Source organism: Carcharhinus amblyrhynchos, chromosome 2, assembly GCF_965287045.1.
Source record: "Carcharhinus amblyrhynchos chromosome 2, sCarAmb.v2.hapA, whole genome shotgun sequence".
Lineage (NCBI taxonomy): Eukaryota > Metazoa > Chordata > Chondrichthyes > Carcharhiniformes > Carcharhinidae > Carcharhinus > Carcharhinus amblyrhynchos.
Genome location: NC_137325.1, coordinates 80,380,157 through 80,406,240, shown reverse-complemented (window position 1 = coordinate 80,406,240; position 26,084 = coordinate 80,380,157).

Sequence of the window (26,084 nt, the reverse complement as noted above, 5' to 3'; positions counted from 1 at the left end):
TGTGAGAGCTGTGAGCTACAGCCTCTGACCTCTGTACCCAGTTGCCCTATCCTCCCATTAAATGAGTGTCCAGGGCAGTTGCAATATTTCATATATTACACCCCGATGTCCAAAACTAAAGATCAAAAGACAAGTGCCTTAGAATGAAATTTAAGGGTATAAAATGACACAGAACTGAATTAGCGCCTATTTGTTTTCAGAGAAAATCATTAAAATTGCTCACAGATCAGACAAAAACCTGAATTTTTTAATGAACTTTTCTCCTGTAGGTATTTCTCCTGTGGATTCATTCACAAAAAAAGGAAGGTTTAACTAATCATTGACATGAAAGTTCTGACAGTTTAGTTTCAACTACTTCTATACTAGTTTTGAATGACATAAGCAAAGACTGAAATTTCAACATTAATTAAAAATAATTGATATTGATATCATACATATGAAAAAGATATATTTTAGGATATATATCTTCGATGCTGTGTAATGCTGCTTTCTTCATGCATTTCTGTTTTTGCTGTCTCCTATCAGCAGAAAAAAAAGTAGCACTAAAATTTTATCCTTGGGTGTGAGAAAAAGGCAAAGCCCAGAAGCCAGTTAACCACATTGTTTGGCTCTGTTAAAGTAAAAACCATACGGTCCTGCTGGAGGGGTTCAGAAACCCTGGGATTTTAAAAAACTAATAAGATTACTAAACAGGGGAAATTAACTTAGAATAAGGGCCTCAATGTGCCTTATATTTATTTAATACAAAGGTACTACTTGTATCGACACTCACATAAATACTGCTCTGGAAATTTAACATATATTTTAGACTTAAAGAAGTATTTTTGAATGTATTGTGTACCTTGGCCAAAATGCAAACTGCCCTGGAGCATAATGGGATGATTGACCTCCAACCATTACAACCAACTTTCTTTGTGCCGGGGTGACTCCAACCAGCAGGAAGTTTCATCCCTGATTCTCATTGACTCCAGTCTTATGAGGGCTTCTTGATGCCACCCTCGGTCAAATGCTGCCTTGATGTCAAGGGCAGTTACTCTCTCCTCTCATATTCAGCTCTTTTGTCCATGTTTGAGAGATCAGGAGCTGAGTGACCCAGACAGAATCCAAACTGAATGTCAGCAAGTAGATTGTTGCTGAGTAAGTGCCACTTGATAGCACTGTTGTATATGACTTTACAGATGGTGGAGAGAAGACTGATGAGGTGGTAATTGGCCAGGTTGTATATTAGGTTGTATACATCCTGCTTTTTGTGATACATAACATATCTGGACAATTTTCTACATTGTTAGGTAGATGCCAGTGTTATAACTGTACTAGAACAGCTTAGCTAGGGATGTGACAAGTTCTGGAGCACAAGCCTGCAGTACTATGGTGGGAGTATTATCAGGGTCCATAGTTTTTGTGGTATCTTGTGGCTAGCCTCATGTTCTGCCATTGATTAAGTTGAGTTAATCTAAATCTCTACTACCTGTGTCCAAATGCACATGAAATCCCACCCACTGGTCACTGTTGTGCTTCATAATATGGGCAGCATGATGGTACACTCTGCCTCACAGTGCCAGGGACCCGGGTTCAAGTGACAGGCCTTGGGTCACTGTGTATGTGGAGTTTGCACATTCTCCCTGTGTCTGCATGGGTTTCCTTTAGGTGCTCTGGTTTCCTCCCACACTCCAAAGATGTGCAGGTTAGGTTGATTGGCCGTGCTAAATTACCCCCTTAGTGTCAGGATTAGCAGGGTAAATATGAGGGGTTACAGGGATAGGGCCTGGGTGGGATTGTGATTGGTGCAGACTCGATAGGCTGAATGGCCTCCTGTTGGGATTCTATGATATAAACTGACCTCCCATTAAGCAATGCCTTGATTTTAAAATTTGCATCCTTGTTTTCAAATTTCTCCATGGACTCATCCCTTCTTACCTCTAAACTCTGCTCCAGTCTCATAACCTTAAAAAAAAATCTGCTGTCCCTCAGTTATGGCATCTTGAATATCCTGAACTTTAATAGTTGAATTCTTAAAGCTTTATGCTCATTTGCCTGATCTTTCGGGTCAAACCAAGTAAACAAACTTAAATTACGTTCGGACAAAGAAAAAGGGGGCAGCTCCCCAAAAGGAGGGGGAATGACCCGAACAGAAACAAAAGGTACAAAGGAAACTTAAGACACGTCAAATCAAAATGTGATTATCGGGGTCTATAAGGCACCTCAGCCCCTGCGGTGCCCAACGGACACGGAAGGCCTCGACAGTGCCCGCGGACACCGCGTGCTCCCTCTCCAGGGACACCTGGCCGCAAACGTAGCCGCGGTAGAGGGGCAGGCAGTCGGGACGGACGGCCCCGTCGATCGCCCGCTGCCTTCCTTATCTCCTTTTGAAGTAGAATTTGATTCTTGATTTATGATGAGCTATTTTGTATTAGCTAATTAAACCAAGTTAAACTGAGGAATAAAGGGGCAATACAACATTAACCAAATCACAAAAGAAACTTAAAACCAAAATGTGATTAAGGGGATCAATAAAGCATCCCAGTCTTCACAGTATCCACAGGGCATGGAAAGCCTCAAGCTGTTCCATAATAATTGCTTGCCTATAGCACACCCGTGTTGGGTGTTACTGTTCTTTCATTGCTCCTCATTCACACCCACAACACATTTCCCACTTTGTATTAAAAAAAAGAATGTTCTTCAGGGTTTTTTCCATGTATTTCAAAAATATTTGATTACTAATTGAAAGCAGGCTTTTTAACAATACATTTTTTTCAGTATTTGGAAATTATTCAACAACATAAAAGCACATGTTAGAACTTTCACTTTTTGCTTATACAGTGGAGTACCACAAGTATTCTTAAAACTCAATACTTTGAAATAACACACATTCAACACAGACATGCCCATTGCAAGATTGTGTGACCACCACACTTTTGTTTATTCATTTTTTAATATTCTGCTTTGCACAAGGCCAGAAAAAGTTTTAAAGACATTTAAGAAACTCACTCACTTGTTAGTGTATGTACGGGTTTTTTCAGATAACTTTAGTTGTGGTCAGTACACCTGGAGTGCATGGACACCTATGTGACTTCCATTGCTAGTTTTCCATATAAATGTGTGGCATTCTTCTTTTCGTTTTAACAATTAGAATATTCCCCTTTTCTGTCTCACTGATTACAGCAGAAGAAATGTGGGAAGTAATTTTCATATTTATTCTTTTAGATGATAATTGCTTCTTCCTCTTCATCCTTACATCTTTCTGGATGCACTTGTGTCAGCTTGGTCAGAAAAACGAAGACAAAATTGTGCAGCTTATTCTGCAGAGTGCTATTATTTCTACACTCATATCCTTGGATAGTGCAAATTTTTTTTTTTAAATGTTGCCAGTGAAGTTAGTCAAACATCTACAAAGTTACAGATACTGTTTAAGTGGAAGTTCAAGCCATCAGGAGCTTTTTAACATGCTAAATCTTATTTCAGAATACTTTAGCCCAAATGTAATGTCACAGATGTGTCTGTTACTTCCAGAAGAGAGACAGCCTATGTTAGAATGTAACCCGTGACAACTTTGTATTCAATGTAATGTGACCAATGGGAACAAGATGCAAGGGTCAGCTGATCCAGGAAACCATAGAACCAATTAGAGTGATGTAATAGTCAGCTGACTCATTATAAATAAGGAACTGTGGGGAGTGTGGAGTGGCCCAGGACAAGGCCCCAAGTTTGGAGTAATGATGTTCCTTTACTAAACCCTTTGATTTATAAGTTGGAATAAGTTTTGTTGCATTTTGGCAAGTTCCTCTTGAAGAAACCATCTATGCTTGCTCAGAGACTTTCCAAATGTGGGACTTTTTAGTCCATTGTTTAGTCTCAGTTTTTCATTTTCAAGTTTGTTGATGACTCCATTGTTTGAGGTCCCACACCCCCAATGACAAGACAGAACCTGGTGAATTGTTGTCAATGTCAACAAAATGAAGGAAATTGTCATTGACTTCAGGAAATTGAAAGGAGAACATGGGAACGAAGTAGAAATGATCGAGAGCTTCAAGTTTTTAAGGTGTCCAGATCACCAGCGACCTGTCCTGGTTTCCACCCCATGCTGACACTGTAGTTAAGAAAGCCCACCAATGCCTCTACTTTCTTAGAAGACTGGGGAAATTTGGTATGTCAGCTACGACTCTCCAACTTTTACAGATGCACCATAAAAAGCATTCTTTCTAGTTGTATCCCAGCTTGGTATGTCTCCTGCTCTGCTTAAGACTGCAAGAAACTGCAAAATGTGAACGCCCAATCCATCTCACAACCAGACTCCCATCCAATGACTGTCTACACTTCCCACTGCCTCGGCATAATTAAGGGCCCCATGCACCCTGGACATTCTCTCTTCCATCTTCCTCAGTTGGGAAAATGATACAAAAATCTGAGGTCACATACCAACCAAATCAAGGACAGCTTCTTCCCTATTGCCATCAGACTTTTGAATGGACCTACCTTGCATTAACTTGATCTTTCTCTACACCCTAGCTATGACTGTAGTACTACATTCTGCACATTCGTTTCCTTCTCTGTGAATGGTATGTTTTGTCTGTGTAATGTGCAAGAAACAATACTTTTCACACTTAATACATGTGATAATAGTAAATCAAATCAGCTATCCATTAGGTTGCTTAATTACTTTCTAGAAAAAAATTATTAAAATGTTCCAATTCTCAGAAATACAGCTTCTCCTTCAACAATATTTGGTAAAGCATTTTTCTTAGGGGAAAAGGATTTCATTTAAATAACCAATTCCTAGTAGCTGGTTATATTATGTCTAATTGCACAATCTAACTTAACAATTGGTACTAACTCAACCCTAAAATTATATAGGGTTGTATTGTTGTTAGTCATTTGAGAATCAATTTATCTTTGAATTGAGATGTTACTAGGCACTGGGGATTGTGATATGTGGGATGGAGTTCACTCAGTTCAACAACTCAAAGTTCTTCAAATATAAAATAATTAACACTTACTCATGTAAAGGTCTTCAGGAAAAGGCCTCAGCAAAACAGAAAGGAAATAAACATCTAGTTCTTCTTTGAGCCTAACTTTACACACAATATATCACTACTTAAGTCTGGGTGGTTAATCCATATCCCAGGACTACTGCAACGCAGCACATAACAGTCCTTCAGGAGGGTGAAGCAAGGTCAAAATACAGACAAAAGGGTCAGATTATCAGAGTACGTTTTCATGTAGGCAAAAATAAATTAGGGCTTTTGCATAGTCCAGGGTCAATAACAAAACTATTTATGTACCCAGCAAATTCTTCACTCTACCAAACCATCCTTAAAGCTGCTTTCTCTGTTTATATTGTCTAGCAAGGTACACAGCTGATGCTCATTGTACTGATTTCTCTTAGGGATTTTCCATTAGTCTGACATGTGACTGCTGGCTTGACTTCCTGTGGCTACCCTGGGGGTGGAGGGAGGGGGGACTGTTCAGAAACTGAAAATTATTATGAGAAAACTTCCACCCTTCTAGCATACAGACCCTGGTGGCACCACAATTTCATTTTCATCAGATTAAAATGTAATAATTTCAAAATGTAAAGCTGTTCAAAATTAACCAGCATGCAATGTAGTGCTGTAAGCAATATGAAAGAACAACCAGCAGATAATATCTTGATGATGGACATACGTTAGTGGTCAGTGTTCACTTTGTTAGAGGTATTGTAAGCTTATCGTTGAAGCATAGCTACTGTTTCTAAAGGAGGTATGTACAGAATTTTGCTTTTGTAATTTTTGTTTTTATTTCAGATTTCCTGCATTCACATTATTTAGCTTTTGTATGTATGTTGTAGAACTGTTGACTGGATGTTATTAAGATGACAGAGAGCACCTGGCCATATGATCTTTCACACATCCCACATCACTTTCCAATTTAGTGGTTAATCAGTTAGAATTTCTTATTGAGAGAACTATTTTATATCTGGGTGGTCTGGCCTATACAGGTTTAAAAGTCAAATTCTCACATAAGGACATCAACGTTTTAGATTAGGCAATTTAATCCATAGGGATTCCTTCCAACTATATATTTTAGTTTTCATCATTGTATCTATAATATAAATTGCTGTATAAAACTTTCAATTTCACTGTCTTACTAACATTTTTCGGTGTCAATACTAATCTATATTCATTCATATGCAAATATGCTCCATATATTCATATGTGCCACTAACTTTGTTCTTTGGCATATTGCCACAACTGGAGCATATTTAGGGGCAGTCTGACCTTCATCAAAATCAGTTCTGATTTTTCTGTGAGAAGTTAGTGATGCACCAGTAAATCAATTTTTACGCTTAATATTGAACGATTTTCCACAAAATTGTACACTCTAAAGTATTAATGGGTCATTATGGCAGATACACTTTTCCATTAAATTGCATCTACGGGAGCTGAATGTTTCAAAGCTATGCATTCTGGAAATTACATTAATGGCTTGTCAATTGTAACGAAAACACGTATTTTGATACAAGAAATACCAGATCTTAAGTAACCATTTTCAGTTGAACAAAAACCTAAATGACCTGAACTAGTGCAAGATTAATACCAAAGAGACATCATTATACAAGAGGAACTGAATAAAGCAGACCTCTTTCTACCAGTGCAACAAACTGTAATCATTAAATGCACATCAATTTGGAAAAGAACTTGCAACCCCAGGTAGCTGGAACAATAATAAATGGAAGTAAACTATCTCAGGAGGGATACAAACCAAAAGGTTATATTTGACCTAGGAACCAAAAAGAAGTTGGCTCTTATCTGCTACATGTGACCAAATTGTGCACTTGTAGAGAATGGATTTTGCTACACAAAGGCCACACACGAAATCTTCCCCAGTGGTAACAGGTGAACTGCACAGCACCATATGAGAAGGAACCATAATAATATTTAAATCCTAATTTAGTTAATGCTTTTTCTTTCTAGATATTATTTCTACTAAAATTAACAAATTGAAATACTGTACCTGAACAAGCATCTCCAGATTGTTCTTTATTCTGTCATGGTTTGTTAGCATTATCAGCAATGACAGCATTTATTGCCCATTCCTAATTGTCCTTGAGAAGGCAGTGGTGAGCTATCTTCTTGAAGCACTGCAGTCTATGTGATGTGGAAAGGAATTCCAGGATTCTGACCAAGCAGCAGTGAAGGAACAGGAATACATTTCCAAGTCAGGATAGTCTGAAGGGAACCTACTGTAGTGATGATTCCATTCACCTGCTGTCTGTGTTCTTCTATGTTGTAGAGGTTGCAGGTTTGGAAAGGGCTGTGAAACCTGCACATCTCTGGACTGTGAGAGGAAACCGGAGCACCTGGAGAAAACCCATGTAGTGTCACAAACATGGAAGAAAATGTAATAGATCAAGTTCTCAAATTTCAAATTGACTAATTAAATAATTCCTTCCAGTCTCTGAATTGCATAGCAAGATGATGCTCACCCACTTCACATGATCTCAAGTCAAATTTTAACAGGCAAGTGGGGCAGTGCTAGGGACCTGAGTTCAATTCTGGCCTTGGGTGACTGTGTGGAGTTTGCACATTTTCTCTGTCTGCGGGGATTTCCTCTGGGTGCTCCAGTTTCTTCCCACAGTCCACAGATGTGTGGATTTGACAGCCCTTTCTGTTAGCCGAATTTGAGATGGTGGCTGGAGTTTTACCGCCCTGCCACCATAGGAATTGGAGTGGATAATAGGTCCATTGACTCAGGTGGGATTTTACGGTTTCTGGATGAGCAAAGCAGTAAAATCCCACTCAATGTCCCTGCATTACCGTGTGTGTGTGTGTGTGTGTGTGTGCACTTTATACCTGTGGGACACCAGCAGAAATCTACATCTAAGTGCCTCTCATTCTGGCTGTTGTCAATACTGGAGAAGTTGACAAAGTCGATGCTTTGGTAAACAATTCTGCTTATACATATATGTGCAGCTCAACACCAAATCTTACAAGGATATATATTGTCTGGGTGCTGAAATGGTAGCTCAGACTGCAGCCTTTATGCAAATGGCAGCTTTCAAAGGGATTCGCAGTGTTGTCACGGCAATCTAGAAATCTGACCTCCAGTGGGTAATGTGGAAGCAGTCTATGAAGAATGAAGCTGTTGTTCTCTCTCGCAATGAGAGCATTGGCGCTCCCAGCACTTCCATTCTACCAGTGTCCTTGCTGTTGTCTGTTAGCCAGCCAGTTGAGGCTGCTATCACCCAAGCTGAGGTGCGGTCTGAATTTGTGATGCCTTGGACCTGAGTTACTTGAGGTTGTCATGTAAAAGCATCTGTGGTGTCTTCCTATCTATCAGCAGCCTCCCACCAGATAGGCTTCAACCTCTGCAGTAGCTTTGCACAGACACACTCAAGCAAAGATTTGAAAGACAAGTAAAAATGCAAAAGGGTGGCTAATTGACCTTTATGGTACGGTAAGGTTTAATTCATAAATTTGGTTTGGAACGTTTATTTAGTGGTGACTATTATGTTTGCATTGTGGTAGGCAGACAGTGATATAATCAGTGACTGAGGGAAGTTAAGGTGTGGGATTGTTGGTGAATGGGATATTGGGGTTGTACTTGCTGGTTATACAGTAATACGTTGATCATGGACAGCCTGGTTAGAATGGATCTGTTTTTGCTGTCTTCTCCCTTCTTCCCTCCATTTCCCTTCTTCCTGTCAGTTGTTTACTATGTGGCTGGGTGCCATTCAGGTGTAAAACAACGGTGGCAGGACACAATAATAATTGCCACGGGGCATGCAATAGATCATCATGAATCTTGACACATGATCTGTTATTCTCGGGCAGCGATCCAGGTAGCAGAAGCATTGCTTCAGAACACCACCTTGATACATTCTCTGCTCTAACATGTTATGTGGGACAGCTTGGCTTTCATTAAATACAAACTGTCCCCATGTGCACCTGTTGGGCACTGGAGTCATGTATCATGTCATCAAAGGATAGTATCTAGTATCCAGTATCTTGTGTGTCATAGTTGCTCCAAGGCAGATGTAGCAGTGGACTATCACAGAATCAAGGTGCCATGACTGCTGTCAGGAAAGCGGGCTAAAATCTACAAGATTCACTGCCTATGGTCACATACCAACTTGGACTGAGGAAGTAGAACCCTTCTTTGGTTGTAGTACACTTCAGAACTGATTTAAGTGCCTGAAAAGCAACACGTGCAGTCAATGGTCTCTTGCAATCCTTGCAAAGCCAAGTGCTTGGTGTGTGTTTCTCTTTGACAAGTCAGCTGTCTTGGAATATAAAGACCCAGTGATTTCCCTTCTGCAACCTTGCATAGCAAACTGAGATTTGTTGCAAGTATTGCCTGCTTCAAACAGGGAGGAGCCTGACAAATAAAAGTTCATGGCCATGTTCATCTTCATAGGCATAGACAACACTGCCCTCAGCCTGGAGCTGGAGTTGTGATTATAGTGGATGGCATATTTCAGTGAGGAGATGCTTAATAATATGGAGATGTCAGGCATGTTATTCCTCACTAAAGTTCAAATTGCTCTCTGTGGACCTTGAATAGATATGGCTCTTATGAGAATCCTTCTGAAAACATTCTGTGTTGTCATGAAGGCTGCCTTGGAGAATGCTTACCCGAAGATCAGAGGCTGAAATCAGTCATAGGCATTCAGCCTCTGATCTTTGGGTAAGTGTTCTTCACAACACATGATGATAACGCAGAATCACTGAGCAGAAACTGATAGCCAAGTTCCGCACATGAGGACGGCCTCAACCAGGATCTTGGGTTTATGTCACGCTATCTGTAACCTCCACGACTCGCCTGGGCTTGCAAAATCTCACTAACTGTCCTGACTGGAGACAATACACATCTCTTTAACCTGTGCTTAACCCTCTCTCCACTCATATTGTCTGTACCTTTAAGACTTGATTACCTGTAAAGACTCGCATTCCAACTATTATCCTGTAAACTGAGTTTGTGTCTTTATATACCCTGTTTGTGAACACAAGTCCTCACTCACCTGAAGAACGAGCTTGAGGATCCAAAAGCTCGTGCTACCAAATAAACCTGTTGGACTTTAACCTGGTATTGTGAGGCTTTTTACCGTGCTTACCCAGTCCAATGCTGGCATCTCCACATCCAGTGCTGACCACAGGGCACATTGATTACCAGGGATTTCTTACAGATAGTATACGCATTTTACTTGTTAAATTGAGATTTAAATGTAATGATTAGTGTTCTGATACTGTATGACCCCTTGACCATCATTGGGCCAGAAGGCCTAATGAGCATATTGACGGTATTTCTATTGCGTTCACCTGTTTCTATTTTCTGATCATAGCTGCAATTTGTAAAAATAGATCCAATCATCCTGTTTGAATCTTTTGTGTCTTGTAGGTTTGCTGGCTGCCTACTGGTGGATTTGATCTATCGTGTTCAACGCACTTTTTTTTGACTTAGGTACTTTGCAATTACTGGACAGAAAAAAACACAAGGACCATTCATCTACCGTTTTGACATTCAAATGATGCAATGATACTGGAGTTGTTAATCAATCATAGCCATCAATTTGTCAACAAAAGGCCCAGACAAGATTAGGAAAATCCCAGTGATAGGGAGATTTGAGATCTTTCTAAGCATCCTACATCTCAATGTGTTATATCTGAAAGTTATGAACTTTGTCTTTTATTTTATATAAACTATAACATTAACTATTATTCCTAATTTCATTTAAATGTTTGATGGTGTCAGCTCTTTTTCAGCTATAGACAGACACTCATGATGCTTTAGCACCTTCTGTCTGCCTAGAATGGAAGTTATGCCTCCTCCCTTGTGGCTGAGATTTCCCTGGAAGCTCTAGATCTCCCCCAGGTGTACCAGTTTGTTGGGGGAAGTGGTGTACAATCTGGTGACAATCCCCAAAGAAAATGGGTCTAGATCCTGGCCAACATGAGGCTTCACTGCAGACTTCCCCCCTCCATTATCCAATGCAAAACAAATTTTTCGTACCACTGTCCCCAGGAATTTTATAGTGTAGAAGTTTGCACAATATTGGATTAAATTTCCTAACATAGCCCAGTTCCTTTTCTTGAACGGGATGTAACATTCTTATTCTAGTCTTGTTTAGAAATCATAGCTTTTTATTATGTCCTGTTTATCACACAGTCTAGTTCATTAGAAATGTTCTCCAGGGTCTGCTGATTTAGCCAATGGGACTTGAGAGAAGATGGGTGGAATAAGCAGGGTTCTTGTTGATCTAAAGTCAGTGCAGTCAATTGGATGCAGAGTGAACTGTTTCTTGTTGGTTTTGATAGTTAGGATTAGTAATTCTGAAAGGGAAGATATAACTTATCTGATCAGCAGGAGATATGACAGGATAGGTATTTCTTGCATTTTTATAGTCTGGGGTTAACTTAAAGTAACTTAAAATGCTAAGCATCTTTGAGGAATTAAGTTCTAAGTGTCAACGGAATTGATCTTTTCTCTTGACACTGACTGGGGGTAATTAGTATGTTCTAGTGGAAGCCGGTGCTCACATCTAATTAGGTCCAAGAAGTTGTTTAGAGCGAAGGAAGTCCGACACAGCACATGTAAGAGCACACTGGATTATTGGTAATGGCCATGATGGAAGCAGAAAATGTGTGTGCATCCTGAGCCTGAAAGGCCTCTTTTACCTTGAAGGGGCAGAAAAACTGGAAGCCCATAAAAAAAAACATCTTTTTAGGGACTGGTTGGGCATAGAGCATCAAATATTATTTGTAGAAGATGCAGAACTCCAAAATCATTGTATTTCCACGAAGAAAGTTGTAACGGAAGAATTTCAATGGGATTTCTCCACCTTGCGTTTGATGAGCAATTATCAGATACACTTGAGAAATATCAAAGTTGCTTCACTAGAGTTTCTGCCAAACATTCACCAAAATTGTGGTAGTATGTCAGAAGAGTCCTAATAGAAATTTCAGAAAATTATAGGAAAGGCAAATTTGTTGTGGAATTGTTACTGAACTGTTAATCTGGGGACCAAGGTTCAAATCCAACCAATTCAATAAAAATCTGGAATTAAAAGTCTAATGACCATGGAATCATTGTCAATTGTCATAAAAACTCGCCTGGCTAGAATCATACAGTGCAGAAAAGCTCTTCAATCCATCGAGTCTGCAGCAACACACAAGAAATACCTGAGCTCCCACCATAGAACCATAGAAAGCCCACTTGGTTCACTAATATCCTTTAGGGAAGGAAATCTGAAGTCCTCACCTGGTCTGGCCTGCATGTGACTCCAGATCCTCAGCAATGAGTCACTGATGCTTAAACGTCCTCGGGGATGGGCAATAAATGTTGGTTCAGCCAGTGACGCTCACATCCCATGAACAAATATATATATATTTTAAATTATCTTCAGCTTTACCAACAGCTTGCAGAAAGTATTGGACTTTGTTTTGTGACAGTGGTAGAAAGTGAAGAACTTTTGAGGGCTCTTTGACATACCTCAGCAGTAAATTCAGAAAATTATTGAAATTTAACTTGATCTAGCACCTCCAATACATTTTCCACTTTAGTAGACTGTCCGGGAGGCTTCCAATTTACCGAAACATTTTACATAAGAAATAGGAGCAGGAGTAGGCCATCTAGCCCTTCGAGCCTGCCCCGCCATTCAATAAGATCATGGCTGATCTGTCGTGGCTCAGTTCCACTTTCCCGCCCTCTCCCCATAACCCTTAATCCCCTCTCTTATCAAGAACCCATCAACCCGCTTCTTAAAAATATTTAGCGAGGCAGCCTCCACCACTTCAACGGGCAGAGAATTCCAGAGATTCACCACCCTTTGAGTGAAGAAGTTCCTCCTCAACTCCGTTCTAAACCGCCTCCCCTTTATCTTGAGGCTGTGCCCCCTAGTCCTACTGTCTTTTTTGAGCGGGAAGAGTCTCTCCACCTCTATCCTATCCATCCCATTCATCATCTTATACGTCTCAATGAGATCTCCCCTCATTCTTCTAAACTCTAGGGAGTACAAGCCTAGTTTATTCAGCCTCTCCTCATAGCTCAATCCCCTCAACTCCGGTATCAGCCTAGTAAACCTCCTCTGCACTCCCTCCAGGGCCAAAATATCCTTGCGCAGGTGCGGCGCCCAAAACACAAGTTTCAACCTCACTCTGTGCTAGCCTTTGTTTGTGTTGCAAAAGCTGACTCTCTCCTGAGTGCCCAGAAGCCGATATACAAAGTTGTTATTACTGCTGAAACAAGCAAGTAATTCCTCGGGCTATAGAGTGACATTTGATGTTCGACTTTGCTTCTCTACTCTACTCTTCAGTTAGAGTAACTGATGTGGATGAAACAGTATCAGATCATCTTTATATAAGAAATCTATTGAGCCCCTCAGTATATTTGATGTCAGACAACAAGCCATTCGGGAAAACTGATTCAATGATATCTGACTTTAACACTATCCCCTTTTTTCACATATGAGAACAGATTGATTCAAATGGTCTCAGTCTCTTTGATTTGAGAAGCTTTTTTTTAAAGATATAACAGAATCATATCTTGAGAGTGTTATATTTTTTCAATTAGTGTTCCAATCGGAGTCACCAATCAGTATTCAGCACAATGATTTCCCTTCATTTCGTCCACTTGTCTTAATTCATCATAAATTGCCAAGATTAATGAAAGACAATGAGTATTGTGGAGAAGAGTGGGAGGAAGGGAGTGAACAGGTATTTCATGTTTTTGCTCTCATTTTTCATTAACCCAAGTTAGATGTCTTTTTCTAAGCTCTGTAAGTGATACTTTCAGTTGCAATGCATCTGGGGAAGAGATCCTAACAGTTATATTTTCTCAACAGTCTGAAAAATAGAAATGGCCCAGTTTACTCTGCCGGTGTAACATCACATTTTACAGTGCTGGTTGTTTGTGCTGATGTGGCATTGCCTGCTCCAAATATAAGTCCCTTTACATTGATATAAACTGATAAGGCTTCCGTCTCTGAACACTACTGCTCAAGTGCAATGATAGGCACTACCCGTGAATTGACAATATTGTCATAAAACTTTTATACTTCATTAGTTCAGTGCTTCAGCTGTCCTTCAACATTTAAAAACATTCTTTCATGATGTTTTGGTAAAAGATTGATATCACTCAAGTAGGTAAGTTGAAGTAACAAAGATTTTTGATTCATGCATGCTAGAGAGAGCCAGACTAGTTCTTCAGGGCATCTTCCCAATACAAAGACTGTGTAACATATAATAATGTGTTATCATATTTTACTAAATGAGCAGAATTATACTGGTTGCAGATTCCCTTTTTCTCACTGGGAGGGTGACTCAAGTTGTTGATCAAATATTACCAATCTGTGCTTCTTACCATACTTTTGCTTACCCAGATGTGATGTTCATTAGATTTGTGATTGTCAGTCTCCCATACCATCATGCCTATGTGTTGGCTACAATTCCCAGCATGCTGAGAAAGAGCTCCAATAACTACCCTTGTCCACTTTTAAATCTGTTAATGCTCACAACTATATTTGTCCACTTAAAAGCTATTTATGTTCATTATCGTATCAATCTTCATGTCAAATTACTTCAATTACTCCATTTCACATGAGATGTGGGAGCCACTGACATGCCATGCATTTGTTGTCCCCATCCCTAATTGCTCTCAAACTGCCATGGTATTGAACCCATACCACTGGAACACTAGCTTAGGCCTCTAGATTATTAATCCAGTGACAGTTCCACTATGCCACCATCTCCACTATCGGAGGTGAGTGAATGATGGTTGCTATTGCTCACTGTGCCCATTGTTCTTGACACCTAGGCCCAGCAGTGCTACAAATGAATGCTACAATATTGCACACATGAAGACAAGAATAAGAATTAAGAAAAACATTGGGATTCTCTAAGGAAATAGGAGGCCACTTTTAGATACTTACCCACTAATTTCTTGTGAACTCTGGTAGCAATTTGTATGTTGTACAACTCCTCCTTCTCCTCCTTTCCCATGATAATTAGGGAAGAATCAATCTCCCATAGGAGGTCAGGGAACCTGATGATAACACTGCTGATACTGTGGTCCATGCCGACAACTTGTGCTGCAGACTGCATAGCTTATGTGATATAAGTACAGGAGAAGGGTGTGCAGAGGGGCAGCACAGTAGCACGGTGATTGGCACTGCTGCCTCGCAGCAGCAGGGACCCAGGTTCGATTCCTGGCTTGGGTCACTGTCTGTGTGGAGTTTGCACATTCTCTCCGTGTCTGCATGGTTTCCTTCGGGTGCTCCAGTTTCCTCCCACAGTCCAAAGATGTGCAGGTTAGGTGGATTGGCTATGCTAAATTTCCCCTTAGTGTCAGGAGAACTAGCTAGGCTAAATGTATGGGGTTATGGGATAAGGCCTGGATAGGATTGTGGTTTGTGCAGACTCGACAGGCCAAATGGCCTCCTTCTGTACTGTAGCATTCTATGATAGAAGTGAGTCTCTGGTGTTGTCCAGTGAACAACGTAAGGCCTCAGTTATACACAGTCCAAACTTGTGCTCTTCATCTTTACAGCACCATGTTTACAAGGAGCCCTTGCTAGTCAGCCTGTCCCCTAGCAACCATTTCATCTCAACAGATTGGTAATGTTGCAGTATAACCACTGGCTCCTCAGAATCTTGGCCCTCAGGTGAAGTAGAGAAATGTTAGGATAAGGCAAAGAAAGAAGTGCAGTGACAGAATTAAAAATGCCGATGCAAATAGTTGCTAATTGAATGGTGGTGTTTTAAACTGCTGATGTGATGCCAGGGTTGCAAACCTGGCTCATGCAGAGCCTCTCTATGTATATTTTAATAAACAATAAATAAGCGCAGAAGGTCAAGGTGGCTTTGGAACAAGCGGTGGGATTCTCCTGCCGCGCTCGCCCCAAAACTGGAGAATCCCCCACCCGTGGTCAATGGGTCTTTGTATGGCTCAACTCCCAGCCCACTACAATTCCCGCGTTGAATGGGTGGGATGGGGGAATTCCCTCCAAGGACTTTTTAAGGTGTACTCAACAAGTTGCAGGTTTCCACTTTGAGTTGGTGGAACACTGTGGAATATTGTTGGAGGTGTTTTTTGGCAGAGGGTGATTATCGAGGTGATTAGAAGAGGAGATTTCGGTCAGTGTGGGGGCAAGTAGTGCAGGATCTCCTGGGCTGTAACCTGAGCAACAAGTGCAACAGAGAAGGCAGAAAGTAGTAGCTGTGTGTGAATGGAGGTGAAGAAATGCTTTTCTACCTCTATGACGAGAAGTCAAAGAAGAGAAGTGTTAGAGATAGACTACGTGGAGTTGAGAGAATGGTGGAAACAAAATTGATGACGCTAGCAAAATTCCAAATTCTACCCTTCTCCCAGCTTCACATTGTCCATCCCTGACACCCCCCCTTCCCTTCCTTGACTTCTCTGTCTCCATTTCTGGGGATAGGCTGCTGACTAATATTCATTACAAACTCACAACCACATTGACTACATCTTGAGACATCCTGCTTCCAGTGAACCATTCCATTCTCCCAGTTTCTCCTTCTTTGTCACATCTGTTCTGATGATGCTACTTTCTATAATGCTGCTTGCAACATGTCTTCCTCTTCCCTGAAGCAAGTATTTTCCCCACCTCCACCATTGTGGCCGCTACAGTGTCCAACCCAATTCCCACATTTCTCCCCTTACCTTTCCTCAGCCTTCCCAGAACCATATTAGAGTCTTCACTTTTCACTTCATCAACCTTCGTATTCAAAGGATCATCCTCAACCATTTCTGCCAACTCCAGCATGATATAAAAATAACAAAATGGAGGAGAGAGTTCATGGTCTGATGTTGATGAACTCAATGAAGGCAGTAAAGCGCCTAATCAGAAGATGAGGTACTGTTTCTCCAGCTTGCATTGGGCTTCACTGGAAATTTGCAACAAGCTGAGGACAGAAATATGAGCACGAGAGCAAGATGGTGAATTGAAATGACAAGCTGTCTGTGGGGAGAGAGAGGATAGAGTTAATGTTTTGAGTGTCATCCAGACTCAAAACATTGGCTCTACTCTCTCTCCACAAATGCTGTCAGACCTGCAGAGATTTTCCTGTTTTTGTGGCACATCTTAACTGTAGGGACTCAGCTGCATGTTGCCATCTGCTGCCTGCCTGTTTCCGGCAGCTAAGCAATGGAAACTGCTTACTGATACAAAGGGAAAGCTGCCAAGCTAACACTGGGGGGAATTTTCCCATCCCACCAGTCCACCACAGGAATCGTAGCAGGCGGGAGGCAGACCATGCAAAGGTCTGTTTACCTTGGGCAGGATTTTCCAGTTTTGGTGTGAGCGTGTCTGGGAAATCCCACCCTGGATGTCTTCAAAGACCTGTTGGGGTATGGAGACAAACTCCTGCTTCTTACTTCACTGGCTTCCTGACATCTTGGCCTGGTAGTGCCTCTGATAGTTATAAATCCACTGCCCATCATTGCGGACACTGATTCACATTTGTGAATGAGGTTCTCTGGAGTCTGGTGGGAGAGTCACTCACTGTCAAAAACTGCAGCTTTAAAATGGGCAATTGGTGAGAGATGGAATAGAGATTGAATTGTTCCATTTTAACTGCCCTTCTGGCTCCTTTCCTACTCACCGGTCAAAGTTCAAATCCTTCTTAATTTCTTTCTATCTACCGGAGTTAGTTTCATGTGCGGGTTATGAAGTTTGAACTTTGAATTTGGCATCCGATGTTGTTCCAGACAATTAATTGCGTTATATACTGTTATGAATGTCTTATGACACTGAGCTTTTAGTGTCCATGGTAACATAAACCAGTTGTCTGATGGTCAGGATATCATTTTCTGAGGTTCTGATACAAACAAAGAAGGAATATATGTCACCCTGGTGACTGCATGAAACAGTTCTGTATTCAGTGCCAATGCCATGGGACTGGCATTGGCCCACGCTGCTATTCTGCACGTGTGTCTGCAGGCTAAGGGCTGAGTTTGAAGCTGGATAAAAAAGAAATTCAGAAAAATCAATGGGCTTGTCAATTAGACACCACTGGCTCAAACCAACATTGTCTCCGTTTAGGGGGAACTGGTGGCACAGTGGTAATCCTGAAACCCAGGCTAATGCTCTAGGGACATGGGTTCAAATCTCACCATGGCAGCTGGTAGAACTTTACATCAATTAATAAAGTTTGCAATGGAAAGTTGGTCTCAATAATGGCAGCCAAGAAACTGTCATCAGTAGTCCAAAGATGTTCAGGTTAGGTGGATTGGCCATGGTAAATGCACAGGATTACAGCAACTGGGCTGGGGAGTGAGCCTAGGTCAAGTGCTCTTTGGGAGAGTTGGTGCCAGCGTGTTGAGCCAATTGGCATCCTTCTGCACTGGAGGGATCCTATGATTCTGAGTGTCATCAAAACACATTGGGCAGGCCTCCCGCAGTGTGTTTCTTGTGGTGGAAGGCAGCGTGCTATTGGCCAACGGCAGGACTTTCTGGTCTGCAATGGGATTCCCAATTGACTCTACCCCATGCTGCCGGCAAACCCACGGTGCCGGTGCACCATTGGTGGAACCAGAAAATCCTGCCGGCGTGTTCTAACCATTGAGTTCACTCATGACATTTAGGGAAGGAAACGTGTCATCTGAGTCTGACTTATATGTGACTCTAGATCCACAGTAACATGGTTGCCACCAAACTGTTCTCTGAAATGTCACTCAGTTCACGGGCAATGATGAATAGGGCCTTGCCAGTGACATGAAAGAATAGAAAAATAGCCTCAGGATTTGGAGAGCTGATTTAAAATTGGCAAGTTGTTTGGATAAGCAAGAGACTGGTTTATCTTTCTAAAACAGAACAATTGGTTTGAATAAAAGCTCAGTTCAAAGAGTTGTTTAGGTTCAGGGGTTTTGGGTTTCTGAATAATCAAAATAATGTAAAATAACACTTTATAAAGTGTAATAGTTAAACAGCTGAAATATAAAGTGAATTACCTTGAGGACAAGGTAACAAAGACGATAAACTCTCAGCTTGCAATAATTACAGAAGCCAATTAAATCGGATATCGGTCCCCTGTGATATAGTGCTCTCTTGTGGCCAGGGCAAAGCACAACATCTAATGCACATTAAACTGCAATTGGGCAGTCACTAATTTTCTTGAAGTTTCTTCCACTCCACTGCCTTCACTTTTGGGGGAAGCTCTATTTCCACAAATAAGAAAGACATTCTGATATACTTAGGGTGGTGAAGTGGAGAAAACCTTGAAGGATTTTAAGTTCTATGTAAAAGGTTAAAACAATAATTAACACGTGCATGAAGCAGAATGTTGATAGGGCTAGAATTCGGACAGCCTTGTTTTATGGAGACCTAGGGTGACAATCTACAATTCACTCACATCCATTTAGATTGAGGTGGATAACATGCAGAGTTCTGTGTGATTGTGATGTTAGCCTGTGCACCTCAAAGTTGCTGTCTGCTCCTATGTGCTGCCCACAAGCACTGTGCAACAGAAGGCCCCGGCAACATTGTTTGCAGTGAGGGGTCAATATATCCCTCTCCCCCAACCAATCTTTTGAGATGTCCCCAATGCTAATTTTTGATTTTCCAAGGCTATTTTTCTGGTTTTCAGGGGCTCCTTGAGGGTAAAGCCACAAAAAAACCCCAGAAGACTCAATATAAGCCACCAAGAATCCAACGACAATTAAACAATTTTCCTTCTTCCCCGACAATCCTCCAACCCCATCTTCTTCCTCCAGTGGCTAACATTAAACAAACTCAATCTGTAGAAGGTCCAACTCCTCTGGATCAGCTGAACTTGTAACTTCCTGGACTTGAGCTTCTTCGGAACACCATTTTGGATTCAAAGATATATCTGTTTTTCTTTCCACAAATGCTAAGCATTTTCAGCATTTTCTGTTTTTATTTCAGATTTCCAGCACCCACAGGTTTTTGCTTTAATCTGGACAAATGATCCTCTATTTTAGGGTCGCTTATGTTGCCCAATAATATGGATTCATAGAATAATTGAGGTGGAGAAGGTTTTAAAGTTCAAAAGGAGCCATGAAGTGGTTTTATATCCCCAATGATACAGCAGTCATAAGTGGCAATGGATGAGTCATTCAGACATGTTACGTTACAATTGTAGTTTAGGTATTTTGCTTGTGGCCTTTCCCATGCTGATCTATTTTATGGTCTTGTTCGAGTGAGATCGGAAGTGCCCACCCGTGATCAATGGTCATTTCTGCTGTCCGCCCCTCGCTCACTCCGATTCCATAGCAGGCGGGGTGGTAGAATTCCGGCATACAGCTCTATCTCAAAGTAAAGGCTAGTAGAATAGCAGCTGTTGTTTTGCTTTTCATGTGTTGCTCATGCACTTTGAGTAAGTTAGATCCAGATGTAGGTAGCACAGCAACAACTTGGATCACCAGATACAGGTGGAAGAATTCCTAGCACTTACCTCTTAAATACAGTTGGGAAACAATATTGGAAACATTTTTTTGCTGTTGTCTTCGAATTCCTGGACCAGCCTCTTAGTGCTTCTCATGGAGTTAGATCAGCAGCAGATTTTAATAGTGACATTCTTTATTCACAGTCAGGTATGACATTTTCTACAGACAGACTATGTTGTGCTATTTTCCTTTTATCAGACTTTCAAATAGCGAGTCATTTTGTTAAACAAGTAGCCACACTGCCACATGACCACACTTCAGCCCTCCGTAGCTTTCCATCATCATGCCAATATTAATATCTGAGTGAAGACATCAGCAACAGATAAGTTCATCTTTTGCTGTGTGACGAACCTGTAACACTAACAAAGTGCCATGCCCTGCATTCCAGCAGTTGCGGGGGAATGGTGCTGGTGCTGGGTGGGTGCTGGGGGTTGCAGAGTTGAAAATATTGAATCATTTGCAGCATTTCTCTGCAGTCCTGGGGATGAAAGAGTTAACAGGCAGACTTGATGTCACTCAGACCCAGCATCAGAGGCTGAATAAACTAGGCTTGTACTCGCTAGAGTTTAGAAGAATGAGGGGAGATCTCATTGAGACGTATAAGATGATGAATGGGATGGATAGGATAGAGGTGGAGAGACTCTTCCTGCTCAAAAAAGACAGTAGGACTAGGGGGCACAGCCTCAAGATAAAGGGGGAGCGGTTTAGAACGGAGTTGAGGAGGAACTTCTTCACTCAAAGGGTGGTGAATCTCTGGAATTCTCTGCCCGTTGAAGTGGTGGAGGCTGCCTCGCTAAATATTTTTAAGACGCGGGTTGATGGGTTTTTGATGAGAGAGGGGATTAAAGGTTATGGGGAGAGGGCGGGAAGGTGGAACTGAGCCACGACAGATCAGCCATGATCTTATTGAATGGCGGGGCAGGCTCGAGGGGCTAGATGGCCTACTCCTGCTCCTATTTCTTATGTTCTTATGTTCTTATCTGAGCCTCCTGTTTTTAGTCCAATTGAGTGGTTTGGTTGTTTCCTGGATGAGGAAACCTATCACTTATTGCCCCCTCTTTAATATGGAAGATGTGTCCACTCTACATTGTGTCCTTTCTACACAATGATTATTCTATAAGGCAGCCTCATGAAGAGGATGTGGGTCTTTAATATGGTCCTTTTTTTTCTGTGTCATTTTTCAAGAAATATTTGAAAGATGTTTTCTGAATGTATTTAAAAAATGTAATTATTTTGAAAATCTCAGTTTCATCTTGTGTGGATGTGATTGTGCAGGCTTTCTTGATTTCAGGCTCCAATATTACACAAGGATAACAGTGACTAGATCTGACAATGACTAATGAAGCGTTGAATGGCTACCATTTATTGGTCTGTGATATTATCTGCACAAGCAGTTGGCAGCAAAAATGTATTCACCCGTTTCTTACTCCCCAAATTTACACAATTTCGCTCCCTATCGAGATCAAATTAACCAAAGCTGACACATTCTTAAATCTGGGGTATTGTGGGGAGGAATGTAGGTACAAGTAGCGTAAGCTTGATATTCAGTGACAGGCATTTGAACATAAATTGCTCAATACGCCAAGCCACATAAACGACTGTTCAGCTTATCTACCACTGCTGCAAATGAGAAATTTACTTAGAACCCTGCTGATATTAAATGTGAATATATCCCAAAACCCAGAAGGGTAACTTGGCTTTTACTGGTGTATTATGAGAAAAATATGAGAACCCAGGAGAAACAATCCAGTCCAGTGTAAACAATTAGTAAAGAATATTTATTCACTTAAAAGAGAAATAAACCACATGACAAGAAGGGCTACAATACATTGCAATATTTAATTACCCTGATGGCTGTACACATACTGTATGATATGAAACTACCCCTTGATTCCCAACTACCTATGTTCCCTGAACTCTGAATGATATTATAAAGGGGAATTTAAACATACTTATTATATCAAAAATGATTTTTATTGAATAAAATAGCTGGTGTACTAATAGTTGAATTGATAGGTTAATTCACTCAGATATGATAAATGGATTTTACATCTGTCGCTCCAGAACTAAAACTTGTAAAACTTTGGGTGGAACTTTCATGCCCTGCTCACTATGGGATCATGCAATGGTCTGTGATCTTGTGCAGGATGTTCCCGTCTTGAGGCCAATGTGGCCAGAAAATCCCGCCCCTAGAATCAGTCATCGAAACACTACCAACAAGATAGAGATGAAAAAAAATTCAGCGAATCCACCTCCTTTTTTCAATGATCATTTACAATTGATCCTGTCATAGACCCGATGAAATAATAAAAGCAAGATACTGTGGCTGCTGGAAATCTGAAATAAAAGCAGAAAATGCTGGATAAACTCAGCAGGTCTGTGGAGTAAAACAGAGTTCACGTTTCTGATCTAAATGATCCTCCTTGGAGCGTTCCGTAGAAGAATCTTTTAGATCTGAAATGTTGTTTCTCTCCACAGATGCTGCCAGATTTATCCAGTATTTTCTGTTCATATTTTACTGAAATAATGCATTGAAATTTGGCTTTGTGACTATCAGTTCATGGAAGCTCTACATTTCTGTTAAATTCCTTTGTCAATTTTCTTGAATACAGCCACTAGTTAATTTATTTGAAAGGGTTTGACTGTTTAAAATTTAGCTACATGTATCAAATGCTTCAAGTTCACAGAAGTTAATTTCAATCTGCAGGATCTGTGGAATTCTTTGCCGCAGAAGGCTGTGGAGGCCAGGTCGTTGAGTGTCTCTAAGACAGAGATAGGTTCTTGATTAATAAGGGGATCCGGGGTTATGGGAAAAAGACAAGTGAATGGGGATGAGAAAAAATATCAGCATGATTGAATGGCGGAGCAGGCTTGATGGGCTGAGTGGCCTAATTCTGCTCCTATGTCTTATGGTTTTATGCACATCTCTGTAGAATTCTCCACAGCCCTGTGGATGCCCCAGCTAAACTCAGGAATACCAATCCAGGATTGACAACCCCACACATTTATTCCCAGGTTTTGATATTCACAAGCCCCAACAGCAACAACCTGTTTGTTGGACTCATCAAGTTTATCCTTACAATTTTTTAGATCCCATATGCATATGGGAGAAGCTGCATTAAACTTTAAAACACTTTGAAAGAACACTGAAAAAGAATAATTTAGGTGCCATTTATATCTTATTCCATTTTCAGTGTGCTTAATCATTAAACTAAAGGTGCTCATAAGATTCTATCCTGTAGGTGGATTTGTACCCATGTTGATTGTAATTATTTTTATTTTTTATTCATTCATGGGATCTGGGCATTGCTGGTTAGACTAGCATTTGTTCTCTAGACCTTATTGTCCTTGAGAAGATGGTGGTGAACAGTCTTCTTGAACTGCTACAGTCGCGATGTGTAGATATACCCATAGTGCTGTTAGAGAGAGAGTTCCAGGTTTTTGATTCAACCACAGTGAAGGAGTGGTGCTATAGTCCCAAGTTAGGATGGTAAATGGGGAGATTCCAGGCGGTGGTGCTTCCATATGTATGCTTCTTTTGTCCTTCTAGATAGCAATGGTTGTGGGTTTGGAGGTGCTAAGGAGCCTTGGTCAGTTCCTGAAGTGCATCTTTCAGGTAGACACACTGATGCCACTCTGGGGGGTATTTTCCCATCCTGCCCACCATGGGGGGTGGAGTTCGCAAATGTCTGTTGACCTCAGGCGGGACTTGCCGATTTTGGGGTGAGCGTGGCCGGAAAATCTTGACCTTGGTGATTGTTTGTGGATGGGGTGCCAACATAAGTTTAATATTTTTCAGGTTAAATGTTTGGTTTACATCTGTTTTTTTTTTCAATTTAGCTAACCAGTGTGGAGGTTATCATCCAAGTTGGGGTAAATCTCAACATGGTTTGAACATTTTCTATTCATTTTGGGAAATAATGGAGTGCCATTCTCCTTGGAATTATTCTCAATAAGAACAAGGATATTTCCAATAGCGGAAAGTAAGCTATTCAGCAATTAAGAATTCCTGCTTTAAGTTCAGGAAATGAATTATCTGCTCTCGGGAAATGATTTACCCAGTAAAGGCAGCAAGCAAAATGTTTCAATTCAACAGAAACCCAAGTGATCCACATAAATCCTCAACATTGATTTTTCATATACTTGTGAAGTGAATCATAGAATTACAAAGTATTTTCTGAATACTAAAAAGCTTGGCCACTACCGAAATTTATTGATGTTGTTGCAAAAAATCAATAAGCTTTCCAAAATAGCTCAAGTGCTTGACTGCTACAAACGGTTCAATGATTCACTGCATAGAACTTGACAATAGGATTGATTTTAGTAATGGGAAAAAGAATTGGAATCCAACATAGATGTGTGAAAGAAAGCTCTTTATACAGGCAAAATACTGGCTTATAGCTCAGTATATCACCATACAGACTATTTATTCACTTTTAAAGGAGATCTTGACAAATTGTACTGGATTTTGTGGTCCAGTGGTAGCACTGTAAGCAGCTACGATGGTGCCAGCTGTCATTGCAGCAAAGTGCTGGCACCATATTTAAAGAGCTGGCAGCCCTGCATTCACTGATGACAAGCACTGACAGTCCTCAAGAAGCCACTGCCCTCCTGTCCAGCCAGCACACAGGGAGCCACTGCCCTTCAGTTCAGACAGTCCACAGGGAGCCATTGCTCTCCTGTCTAGACATTCCTTAGGGAGCCACTGCCCTCCTGTCTAGACAGTCCTCAGGGAGGGACTGCCCTCCTGTCTAGACAGTCTTCAAGAATCCTCCTGCCTAGACAGTCACCAAGGAACCACTGCCCTCCTGTCTAGGCAGTCAACAAGGAGGCACTGCCTCCTCTTAAACATTCAGCAGGGAGCTGCTGCCTGCCTGGCTGATTGTCCAAAGCTTGCCTGACAATCCTAAGGAAGCCTCTACCTGCTGGCCCACTGACTGTCCTCAGTCTGCCTGCCTGAAAATCTTGAGAGCTTATTGAGTCTGCCAAGGTGACTATTTCATCCCTCTTATCCCTTTGGGCATCACACATGTTAAAGTGCAAGGATGCAGTTGGTGAGAGGTGCCTGACCATCTCGCTGGTGGCAATGAGGTCAAGCAGTAGCACACACTGGCAGAGGCATGACTACATCTCGATAAGAGGCAGCCATCCTTCTTTGCTGACACCCACCAGGCTCCATGAAGTGATGCCACATATGAGGCTTTCCTGTGCCTCCTCATGGATTGCTGGGCTTATACTAGGATAAGTGTCATGTTGTCTCCATGGAGAAACTAACAGTGTTCCTTTATGTGATTCCACAACAGCAAATAAAAGGCCAAGTGGAAGGGATGGTGTACTTTCTTAAAATGTATTTTTTCATGTAAGTGGGTGTTGCTGGCAAGGCCTTAATTGGAATCTTTTTGAAAGGACACTGGGGTCACAGGAAATGACTCGTATTAGGGTATCCCAAGCCTCCCTTCGGTATCCCAATCCTCCCTTATGCATATCTCATTGCTTCTTGCTTGTGCTTCATGGGATCTTTCATCTTGCACTGCTTTGTGTGGAGCCTCCCCAACACCCTTATCATTGGATAATGATCATGATGTGCAATGCACAGTAGACCACCCCTGTAGTAGCTGCCTCCTTTAAGGGGTGTACATTGGGAGGGTCAAGAGACCCATTCACCAAGTGAGGAATGAGCATGGGGA